Genomic DNA, 12,717 nt, shown 5'->3' with positions numbered 1-12,717 from the left:
ATTTGACATAAAAAAAATCACGAAGTGGTGTTAATATGTGGAGATTATCCTGCTGAACAAAACGTGTTAAGTATCAAAAACATGTTGGCCACAAAGCTTATTTTCTTCTATATACGGAAATCCAATGGAAAAATCCCATTACTTTTTGTCAAGGGTCCCTTGCAATCCTAACTTGTAGGGTCTGGCCCTCAAAAATACTTCATCACTGCACCACTCTACACAGGATTAATACACTCCTGTTATTGTCACATTCATCGCCATCTTGCAAGTGATCTGGTTGAGATCTGCACACAACTGACTGGCACTTATTCAGTTACGAGTTGTGTCAAATTATAATATTTCTTTACACGGGAGGACGTTACCATTTATGTACACAACAATACACCTAGCACACACACACACACACACACACACACACACACACACACACACACACACACACACACACACACACACACACACACACACACACACACACACACACACACACACACACACACACACACACACACACACACACACACACACACACACACACACACACACACACACACACACACACACACACACACACACACACACACACACACACACACACACACACACACACACACACACACACACACACACACACACACACACACACACACACACACACACACACACTTGCAGTAGCTGCCATTCAGGACAGAGATATTTCTGAGCAGTAATCACGGTGGCAGCCAGCACCTGCTGAGAGTGACAAACTGGGTCAAATAAAGAAAATAATTAAAAAAGAACGAGGTGCAACATCACTTGGATTCACAGATGGCTCTGCGTCAAACTCGATGGTTGGGGGGGAGGAAAAAACAAGAGCGGACCTACAGGGAAGATGCAGTTTGAGAGAGAATGTGAGGGGAGGAGGTGTGAGAGAGGGAGAGATTGCTGATAGAGACACAACTTCAGCTGAAGATTAACTGCAGTGTCAAGAGAAGTTTAGTGTTTAGGAGACATCTCTGTGGGAGAGCAGTGTGATCATCTGCACCGCGCAAACACACACACACACACACACACACACACACACACACACACACACACACACACACACACACACACACACACACACACACACACACACACACCCACACACACACACACACACACCCACACACACACACACACACACACACACACACACACACACACACACACACACACACACACACACACACACATGCTGGCACAGAAACGTGCACCCATTGGCTTTGTCTCCAGTGAGTCTGTCTCCATCCGTGTGAGTGGGAAGACTGATGGGAGAATCTCACCTCTTTCCATCAGCTCTCATTACCAGCCGAGCAGACATGAAAGACTGTGCGGCTCGTGATACTGCGGGAAGGGTGACAGGAGGTGTGGCGCAGCTCAGATACGCAAAGCAACTCGAGCACACACACAGAGAGACAACGGAACGGAGTGTGTATGTTTATGCATGTCTGCTTGTGTGTGTGTATAAGCTAGATAACATCTCCTGCCGTTTGTGTTCTTGTCAGTTGTCAGGAGGGTTACAAACAAAACTCTGTAGAATAGCTACACAGGTATGTACAACTATGTACAGACACTTTGTCAAGAAACTTGTTAAGCACTGACAAATTCACTTTCTCTCTCAAAAATCTAGACACAAATCTGAGGTGTGAAGCAAAGTGTGCAAAATAAAGTGCAAGTTAGTCCAAATAAAATATTAATACGCCAAATCATTGTCATGCTAATTTTGGACACATAGACATCCCAAACACATGTCCTTGTCCTTGTTATTAAGGGGGAATGAGGGAGGATTTCAACTTCAGTGTGTGTGTGTGTGTGAGAGAGAGAGAGAGAGAGAGAGAGAGAGAGAGAGAGAGAGAGAGAGAGAGAGAGAGAGAGAGAGAGAGAGAGAACGAGAGAGAGAACGAGTGTATGCAGTAGCATCCCTCAGTGGTGCTTCTGCTATCCCTATCAATGTCATACAGCCAGCTGCAAATGACAATCACCGGCCATGAAAGGACTCCTGGGACTAGACCAGTGTGTGTATGTGTGTATGTGTGTGTGTGTGTTTGTGCATGCGTGTGTGTGTGTATGTGTGTGTGTGTATGTGTGTGTGTGGCTGTGTGTGTGAGGGGAAGCGCTGAAATGATGGTCTGATTGTGCCTGTGAATGTGAGTGCATTATTGTGCGTGAGTCCCTAAGAGTGCAAGTGTGTTTGTGTGTATGCGTATGTGTTTGTGTGTATGCGTATGCGTATGCGTATGTGTGTGTGTGTGTGTGTGTGTGTGGTGTGTGTGTGTGTGTGTGTGTGTGTGTGTGTGGTGTGTGTGTGTGTGTGTGTGTGTGTGTGTGTGTGTGTGTGTGTGTGTGTGTGGTGTGTGTGTGTGTGTGTGTGTGGGTGTGGGTGTGTACAAGCATGCCAGGCTTGGGCCAGTGCTCTGCCTGATTGTCCTGCCACTCCATCCTGCTAATAAGAGACAGGAGGCGAGGTGGAAAGGTCTGGTGAAGACACACACTGTTAGAACTGAAGCGAGTCCTAAGCACAGGACGGAGGGAAAACAATGGCGCTAATTAACTGGCTTTGATTGGTTATCCAGGCCTCCGCTAATCATTACCCATCAGCCACTGTATCCTCAGCCAATCACAACAAAGCCTGAAAGGAGCAACAATCTAGAGAGGGACAAGAGAGTCATTAAGCGGCAAGACTGTGTTCAAAGGGTGAAATTGTAGTTTTTAAAGGAAGCTTTATTTCATATGTCTTGTCTTTGCTCCCTCATTTACTATATGTTATGTTCTGTTCTTTCTTTGCCTTACTTTCAAGGTGACAAATTATAGTCATTTTTATTAACCCAAATGTAAAAAGGGTTTGAAAATTGCAGCACTTTAAGGGTTATGAAAGTATATTTCAGGACGATTTAGGTAAAAAGGCTATATAACAAAAAAAGTACAGACAATGAATCTGAAGAAGTGTGAATGTAAAGCCTGCAGACATGGAGAAATGCTATGGATGCTAACGTTAGCTTGTTCAGTCGGCACGAGGAGCAATCACTCAGTCTTGCTTAAACTCACGCAAGGACAGCATCTCTTGGGCAGTTCACACCCGACAAATCTGTTTTTTATCGATTCTCATCTGTTTTTTCTAAGCTCCTCTCATCATAATGGATTTCACATCTGCTCGATGTGTCCTTGCATGAATTGCATTTGACGTCAGAAGGTTTTTAACTCACCTCCGGCGAACATTCGCCACAAACGGGCATTATTAACATTGTGAAAGCAGACGGGGAGGAAAAGAAGGAAGGGAACTTTCTGGTCTTACTAAAACAATTAAGAGAATTAATTAGATTAAATGATGAGGCCTACAGGCAGTCTGCTTTCTAACGTAACATCCCAAAATACATCTTGCTTACTTCCTGTTTGAAAGCTCAGATTCCTGGTTAGAAATGTGTGTTTTAAGAAGGAGCAACGAGATACAGAAGCCCTTTTTGCATGGGACAAGTATTTAGGGACGCAACGTTATTTAGTTTAGATATTACATTACATTACACATTACATGCTAAGCTATAAGCTATATAATACAAGTATGATGATTATAAAAATTACTTTAAAATACAAACGTAATTTTTTTAGAGTTTAATATTCACAAAGACCCTCTGTGGGCTGTGTACATTGGTCTCAATGTTGTGTAGTTGATGAACCCATTAGATTTGCACCCAAAATGCTGTCAAAACTTTTATTTATAATTGCAAACATAGCCTTTATAATTTTGACGAGGAAAAGTTAGAAAAACAGCCTGGAGGAAAAATAAATATGTCTAAAGTCTGTTCCCAAACCACAGAAAGTAAATGGCAATTCACATGGGACTCATTATACCACATGACCTCTGGGTTTGGTGACATATGGTAGTGCAGCTAATTTAGCAGAGTTTGTATTAAAAATATTAAATAGAATAACAAAAATGGTGATTAGCACATGATTCAGATCACAGAAGCCCTTCACCATTATTAGAAAATATAGGTAATACTGCTCCTGTGACGATAGAATTAAGGATAACATGCAGAGGAGAGAATAACATGCTCAAAACGGAGTTATAAAGGAGTAAAACAAGTCAAATGTAACAGTTGACTTGTTCAGCTTTGTGAAACACCTTGAGATGACGTTGTTTTTAAAGCGTGCTATATAAATCAAATGTATTATTATTATTAGAGGAGGGAGACGGACTGACAGGCAGAGCAAATCAGGGTGCAGCCGACTCTGACACCACGGAACAAAGGTGCCAGACATGTCTATTCTCCTCACTATATTAGCTGGGGCTACGGCCCTCATTCCTCCCACCAACAGGACTTTATTGGAGCCGTCATGTCAATTCAGACACGTTGTGTTGATTTGCGAGCTGGTAAGAAAGGGTTACAACAGGTTGAATTACTGACAGCTCCAGTGCAGTGTGGACAAGTTAACATGGCTTTGTAGATGTAGTGTTTGAGAATCCATGGTGATGCATCTGAGATTTCAATATGTTATTTAATAGGGCTGCGTGTGTGCTTTGTTTTTTAGAATGAAGTGAATTAGTGAGGTATGTTATTGGATTTTTGGAATTAGAAGGTGTCTAGTATGGAAATGAATTCAGTTTTGTGGAAGGCCTATTTTGCAGTAATGACCCCAAGCACATCCATCGTTCAATTTGTTCAGCACATGGCTAGAACCTACTAATGCAGTAGGAGATGAAATGGCCAGCAGTCCAACACAGGGCTAACACACGTGTATAGACCAACCTAGCTATGAGTTTTCTGATGGTCTTTTTCTTTGGCACTTGTACAGAAACGCACCCACAAAGATATGTTGAGAAAATGTAAACTTCAGACAGAAAGGCCCCTGCAGGTTCTGAGGGCCAGAACATTCTGACTATAAGGAGGCAACAGAAAGAGAAATGTGACAGGTGATCTGGCGGGATTAGGTTGATTTTGGACCATATATGATTACATATTCAGAACAGTGTTTTAATTGCAAATGGTGTCAGCTAAGGCTTTAAAATGCTCAGTTCCCCTAAGTCCTTAAGATGCAGAGTATCTAAAACATGCACAACTGACATTCGGAGCATGTGTTTCAAATGTGCCTCATATCAACTGATTGTATGGATAATCCCTTTTCTTCTGAAGTTAAGGAAAACTTGATTGAAAGAAACTTGTTTTGATTCAGTTCAAGCAATTACCAAATGTCACTATGCACCTCACTGTATTTCACTATTTGACTTCTATATTAACCATCTACAGGTATTCCTTATGTAATGGTGGCCTTGGGTTAGCTAGCTTTATAATTGTTTTAACATTTTTAAATGTACATATATTGTACTTTCCAGCAGAAATATGACATCTGTATTGTGCATCTATCCCCACTCTTAACAAAACATGTCAACTAACACAAACATATTCATTACATAAAGACTGGCTGACAGCTATCTGTCAAAGCATCAAACGTTGGTTATCACCTGTGATTGGCCTGCCACAGGATTTAATAGAAACCCAGTTTACTTGACATTGAGAAAATTGCTATTTGAAACCTCCATGAGATGAAGAGAAGAACTGGTCAAAAGTGGAGCATTGCTGATGGCTTTCATTAGAAAATCAAACAGGTGCCACATAGAATAGACACTAATACAAACATAACAAAGGAAAGTCAAATACTAAACTTTCCACGAAGATGACTAATCCAGTTAAAGTATTTAAATATGTTTTGCTAGATTTGTATTTACAGCATTGCCTCCCACACTCAGTACACAGCTCAGGGAATACAACAGCTGGCTTGCTTCAGCGACAAATGCAGGTACATTTGAGCACTGTTGGAAAAGGAAGGTTATTGTCTTTGAAAAAAATCGTATTGGCGCCTTGGGGGACTTCTTGGAGGAATTAGATCATCTCCTCTCACACATCCCTGAAACTGGTCCTCCCGCTGTACTTCTCGGAGACTTCAACCTCCAGACAGGGAAGATAGACAAACTAACATCTCTGTTAACCGCCTTTGCTTTCTCACTGTCTCCGTCCCCACCAACTCATAAAGCTGGCAATGTCCTTGATCTCATATTCTCAAGGAACTGCACTACTTCTAACCTCTCTGTAAACCCGCTCCACACATCCGATCACTTTTTCATTTCATTCTCTCTACCCCTTTCCAAACATAACAAACTAATCTCTTCTCATCCTGCACCTGTCCGCCGTAACCTTCGTTCCCTCTCCCCCTCTACCTTTGCCTCATCGGTGCTCTCAGCCCTCCCTTCCTCTGACTCGTTCCAACTTCTACCTCCAAACTCTGCTGCAGAAACCCTCCTCTCTACTCTCTCATCCTCTCTGGACTCTCTCTGTCCTCTCACATCTCGGCAGGCTCGTCAGTACCCTCCTGCTCCCTGGCTAAATGATGCACTGCGTGCTAATAGAACCGTCCTTCGGGCAGCAGAGCGGAAATGGTGGAAATCCAAACACCGTGACGACCTCCTAACCTATCAGGCTCTCCTCTCCTCTTTCTCTGCTTCGATCTCTCAGGCAAAAAGCACTTTCTTTCAAGATAAGATCCAATCTTCCTATTCAAATCCCAAAAAACTATTTTCCATCTTCTCCTCCCTCCTGGACCCCCCCAAAGCCCATTCCCCCTCCTCCCTTCAATCCAGCGACTTTGTTAACCACTTTGAAAAAAAGGTTGATGATATTCGCTCTTCTTTTTCTGACTCACCTCTACTCACTGCTGGGTCACCAGACCCTCCTTTCACCCACACACTGACCTCCTTTTCCCCTCTCCAAGTGAGGTTCTTACCCTCATTACCTCTGCCCGCCCTACCACCTGTTCTCTGGACCCTATCCCTTCAAACCTCCTTCAGACTATCGCTCCTGATATTTTACCGTTTCTCACCCATTTCATCAACACTTCTCTAACTTCTGGTCACTTTCCACACAGTCTCAAGGAGGCAAGAGTAAACCCTCTCCTAAAGAAACCCACTCTCAACCTGTCTGATGTTATAAACTACAGGCCTGTCTCTCTCCTCCCGTTCCTGTCTAAATCACTTGAACGCGCTGTCTTTAAACAACTCTCCTGTTATCTCAATCAGAACAACCTTCTGGATCCGCACCAGTCTGGTTTCAAGGCAGGTCACTCCACAGAAACTGCCCTCCTTGCTGTCACTGAGGAACTGCACACTGCTAAAGCAGCCTCCCTCTCCTCTGTCATCATCCTTTTGGACCTGTCTGCTGCATTCGACACGGTGAATCATCAGATCCTCCTTCGCACTCTCCAAGCACTTGGAGTTTCAGGCTCTGCACTTTCCCTCCTCACCTCATACCTCAAAGACCGCACCTACAGGGTTACTTGGAGAGGGTCCGAGTCCGACCCTTGTCAATTAACTACAGGGGTCCCTCAGGGCTCTGTTCTTGGTCCCCTCCTCTTCTCCTTGTACACAAACTCGCTCGGATCAGTCATTAGCCCGCATGGTTTTTCATACCACTGCTACGCTGACGACACCCAATTAATTCTGTCCTTTCCCCGCTCAGAGACCCAGGTCGTCGCACGCATCTCTGCTTGTCTAGCTGACATCTCTCAATGGATGTCTGATCATCACCTCAAGCTCAACCTTGACAAGACTGAACTGCTTTTCCTTCCGGGAAAAGATTGTCCCACTCTTGACCTAACAATCAACATTGGCACCTCTGTTGTTTCCCCGACTCAGACTGCAAGGAATCTGGGTGTGATCCTAGATAACAACCTGTCCTTCACTGCAAACATAGCTGCTACAACCAGCGTGTATCTGCAGCAGTGCAGATACACGCTTTACAACATCAGGAGGATGCGTCCCCAGCTGACCCAGAAAGCGACGCAGGTTCTGGTCCAGGCTCTCGTCATCTCACGCCTAGACTACTGCAACTCCCTCCTGGCTGGTCTACCTGCATGTGCCATCCGACCTCTGCAGCTCATCCAGAATGCAGCTGCTCGTCTGGTCTTCAATCTTCCTAAATTCTCCCACACCACGCCGCTCCTCCGCTCCCTCCACTGGCTTCCGATAACTGCTAGAATCCACTTCAAGACAATGGTACTTGCTTACCATGCTGCGAACGGATCTGGCCCTTCCTACATCCAGGACATGGTTAAACCGTATACCCCAGCACGTGCACTCCGCTCTGCATCAACCAAACGGCTCGCTGCACCCTCGCTGCGAAGGGGACCCAAGTTCCCATCAGCAAAAACACGTGGGTTTGCTATCCTGGCTCCAAAATGGTGGAATGAGCTCCCCATTGACATCAGGACAGCAGATAGCTTACACACCTTCCGGCGCAGACTGAAAACTCATCTCTTTCGACTCCACTTCGAGCGATAGAACTATTAACAAAGCACTTATATACTAATAAAGGGCTGGCTTATCTAAAGCCAGTTGAGTAGCACTTGAAATGTTTTAGCTCTATGAAACCTGATGTACTTATATGATTCTGTTTTCTTCAAGTTTGTATTTTGTTGGTCGAACGCACTTATTGTAATTCGCTTTGGATAAAAGCGTCAGCTAAATGCAATGTAATGTAATGTAATGTGTTGAGTGACAAAGGGGCAAACAAAAGTCCAGGAAGAACTGTTCCAAACGTTTAAGGGTTTATGTGCATGGTTAGCAATGTTCATTGAAATGAATTGGGAGCACATTTGGGACAAGGTACCTACACTGTAAAAACGCAAACTTAAAATTGTTGGCCTGAAAATAATTTGTTTGTAAAGTGAACAAAAAATATTGAATTGAGTTGCTTACTACATTAAAGTAGTTCTCTCGACTATCTTTATTATGTTGCTTGTTTAAAGTGTGTGTCATTTAATAAATTCAGTTGGCAAAACTTAAAAATCCAAGGTTAGAGTTCAAACTAAGTTCTTTGTGTATGCTTCGAGCTAAGAACAGGGGTCTCCAACAGAAATCTGCAGGGGGTTTTCTACAGTATTTCGCCTTTACATGTTCGGCAGTGGCACTCTGCTGTTCTCAACGGGACTGATCATCCTCAAGGTGAGCACTTTGTTTGAATGTTGTATTGAAATTATGAATATAGAAAATGACTGATTTAAAGTGTAACATTAATTGATTGCGAATTATTTAGTTGATTGTTAGTGAATTATCAGTTAATGTGGCACTAGATTTTAGTTTGTGGTACATTAGCCGAGTTTAACATTAGCTAGCTAACGCTTCTCTTCAACAGGAAAAATGTTTTAGAAACGTTTATCATGTCTGGCCCTAGACGTCTAAGGTATGCTACGATGGACAAGTGTAGCCATAAACGTGGTCGGCTGTTAGCTTAGCACATACAAGTTGAATATCAGTGGCAGAAAAATATAACTATGAATGGGGGTTTTAGCAATATTCTGGTAACCCGTCTCTCGGCCAGCATTGAGGACATGCGGGTTCCTATTATACATCCATGCATGCGGGTCTGTCATGTCGAGCCTGGCGTGAGAGAGGAAACAGAACGTCAAACTGTTTTATGGCCAGAATATATGGTAAAAGACGGACTGCATAATTAAGGGAGGATTACCGTGAGTTAACGATCAACTAGAATGTAATGTGTGCGAGGGAATCAACCGTTTAAGAGCACGATATCAGCAAACATGTTTTCACCGTAGCTCCAACGATATTATTTTAAATGTTAATGTGAAATGTTAAACAACATTTAAGGTTACACGTGTTACAGCTTCATAGATCGACATGTCTGATAGGTGGTAACAGTCATTTCTCTGTCCCCGTCAGTGCAGCAGACAGACGGAGTCGAGACGACGGAGTGTGTTGAAGCGGCCTATATGAACAACTACAATCCCCGGTTCAGGTGGCGACTGGCGCGCTAACGGAGCTCCAGGAGGGAAAACCTTTGGGACGCTGAGGTTCGGCTGATTTGCAAAGGTATGCTAACATGGACGTGTGTTGTCTGCCACATGGTCGGCTTTTAGCTTGAAAAATATACGATGGTGCATATTAGCGTTAGCGTAGGACAGTAAGAAAGGTACTACTTATTACTGCAAGAGCAGCTGGTGGTAAGGACCTCGGACAACTTACATTTAAAACATGCTATTGAGACATGTGCGGTCAGTTTGAGGCGTGATTGAAGGTCATTCCAAGACCAAGGACCACAATAAAAAAGACTCCTTTTCCCAGCCTCAGTCCGCACAGCAGGAACCTGGAACCGTATCCAGGCACTGGATCTGAGGTTGTAAGAGTCACAAACTGGAGCAAATCTGGCAAGTTTAGTGTTTTATTCCGTTATCACAAAATAGCAATAAACAACGGTTTCCTTTTTAATGCCATTCTTAAATAAATGCAACAAGCTGTAGTTTTTGTAGACTGTAAATACACCAACTATATCTTTAGTTTATGATTTGTGTTATCAAATGTGTTCTGCGGCTACAGATATTTATTTTTTGTTGAAATGGGGCTCTTGTGATAGTAAAGGTTGCAGACCCACCATATATATATATCATACACAGTTTGTGTATATCTATGTATTGCAGCAAAAAACTGTGAAAGGTCAATTGACCATTTTGGCTTTTTAATTCTAATTACAGATATCATATGAAATGCAAATATATTGTGATTTCGTCAGCTCAAGTCATGAGAGTGTACTGAGGCACCATCGACTTCGGCACGGAAGAGGAAATCACTGGCCCTGTGCCTACACTGACTGTCTGCACCTTCAGAACCTATGGGGCATTGAGGTCACACCTCACCAGATCCCACTGCAAGACTGCATCAAGGCAAGACACCGGCACCTTTTTTTTTTAGCTATGTGACTTCAGAGAAAAGTGTACTCAAAAGACGTTTTTCACTCATCTTGGAAATCATTTAAAAAAACAACAGACTGTGAAGTGCCCCTTCCTCAGCTGTGGATTTAAAACGAACAAATGTAAAACCTTTAGTTCACATCGTTGCAGAAAGCACAGGAACACAGACAAAATAAGGACGTGTTTAAAACTGCATTCTGAAAATGAGGCCTTTGAAGCTCAAGATATTGACCAGCCATTAAATGTTACATGATAAATGATACAGTGATTAATAATATAAAGTAATTGTAGTGGCCATTTCCATTATTCACAGGTGAGTTGTGGGAGTGATTTTACGCAGAGATTACAGTTTAGTTTGACTTTTATTCTCTTGAGTTGTACAGTACCAGTTTTTCAAAATAGTACATTACCCTTAAGCCAAACTAAATAAACTGAAATGCCAACATCAATATAAATGGCTTCTACAGTAATTCTGAAAGGACTACAAACTGTCATTCATTGTATTAATGCTTTTGTTTTTATGCTATTTTTGTGTACCACAGATTTGCTATGAGTTCCTTCGAATCACTACCAAGGACCTGTTTGGGACATTTACAGCAGCCTTGGATGAATACTGTCCTCGACTGATAAAGCTGTATAGAGCCAGGAAAGGAGCCTTCGGACAAGGGATGGAAAACCTATTGGAGTCTCTTGATGAACAGGTAGCTTTTGTCTTTAATGTCGTAATGATAATTTACAATATTCTTAAAGAGAACAAACAGGTGCATCTCAATAAATTAGAATATCGTGGAAAAGTTGAATAATTTCAGTAATTCTATTTGAAGAGTGAAACTTATATTTTATATAGGTGCATTAGACACAAAATGAATTATTTAAAGCGTTTATTTGTTTTAATCTGGATGACTACAGTTTACACCTTTTTTATAACCCAAAATGCAGTATCACATAATTAGAACATTTCAGCTGACACATTTTGAGACAAATGACTCGAAAAATCTTTGATTTTGAATGTCAAATGTGAAGTTTTCTGTTGCCTCAAAAATACACTTCTCGTAACTCAATAGATGTGAAAGTTATTAAAAAAAGTTAAAATCCATTTATATCTAAAAGGGGTGTCCTATCTTGTAAAAGCATCATATCTTGTTACTTACTTCACTTTTACCTCATCAACAAAGTTTACATAAGTCCTGTTTAATAATTCAATCTCTCTTCCGGTTCAAACAACTATTGCAAAGTTCTTTTGTTCAGAGAAGACTTGCCGTTTTAAATAAATCACAAATGGATTCTGACTTCTGAGATTCTGAAATGACCCTTTAATCACTCATTTTAACCATAAATCCTAATGCTCTGTTTTTCTGATTTACAGACATCTGACAGCAACGAATGAGAATGTGTCTGGAAGGTCTGCCCTTATTTGTCCGTGACAGTGCAGAGAAGCTCTTCCTGAAATGCCTGGTGTGTACAGTATGGTTGTCCATTAATCATAAGTCTACATTTAATGTCATACAAGTGCAGTTATTAAGTTTTCCTATAATCATAGATAAATCTGTTTTGAAGATGAAGCCCGAGTCTCAGGATAAATACTAGACCTGCTACAGAACTACTAGTGAACTAGTTGTACAACAGAACAGTTAACATTTTCACAGTAATTATTGTGTCATTGCTGAGCAATCAAACCAGTGTTTTATTTGCAGTTATATAATATCCTTATTTGGTAAATAATAATTGCTTATCTGCTTTCTACATGCAGGACACTGATCCGGAAGAAAAGCAGACTGCTGGTGTCAAGATGGGAGTCCTCACTGTTCTCGTAGATGATGGTGGACCTACCCCGTCTCAAATGGTCAACAGTATTGCTGTTGTTTTGGAAGAGACAATTGTACTCTCGGATCTACCAGACATCCCAACTGCATTTGTCTACCTTTTTGGTCTACTCTATGCCCTGAA

At 42.1% G+C, this 12,717-nt stretch overlaps 1 protein-coding gene and 1 long non-coding RNA gene across 2 annotated transcripts in view; one reads left to right on the top strand and one right to left on the bottom strand.

The window, feature by feature from the left end:
• Positions 1 to 12,717, bottom strand: part of cdh13 (cadherin 13, H-cadherin (heart)) — a 467,262-nt gene that overhangs the window by 252,238 nt on the left and 202,307 nt on the right. The window lies entirely within an intron of this gene.
• Positions 11,315 to 12,717, top strand: part of LOC117542805 — a 1,707-nt gene continuing 304 nt past the window's right edge. Inside the window, exons 1-3 of the long non-coding RNA XR_004568493.1 lie at positions 11,315 to 11,471; positions 12,137 to 12,225; positions 12,521 to 12,717. The exon at positions 12,521 to 12,717 is cut by the window's right edge and continues 304 nt beyond it. This is a non-coding gene — a long non-coding RNA (uncharacterized LOC117542805). The remainder of the gene's footprint in view (positions 11,472 to 12,136; positions 12,226 to 12,520) is intronic.

This window comes from Gymnodraco acuticeps, unplaced genomic scaffold (genome assembly GCF_902827175.1).
Source record: "Gymnodraco acuticeps unplaced genomic scaffold, fGymAcu1.1, whole genome shotgun sequence".
In the NCBI taxonomy this organism is placed as follows: Eukaryota; Metazoa; Chordata; class Actinopteri; order Perciformes; family Bathydraconidae; genus Gymnodraco; species Gymnodraco acuticeps.
The sequence above is the reverse complement of the archived record's forward strand: the minus strand, read 5'-3'. Positions and strand labels throughout refer to the sequence as shown.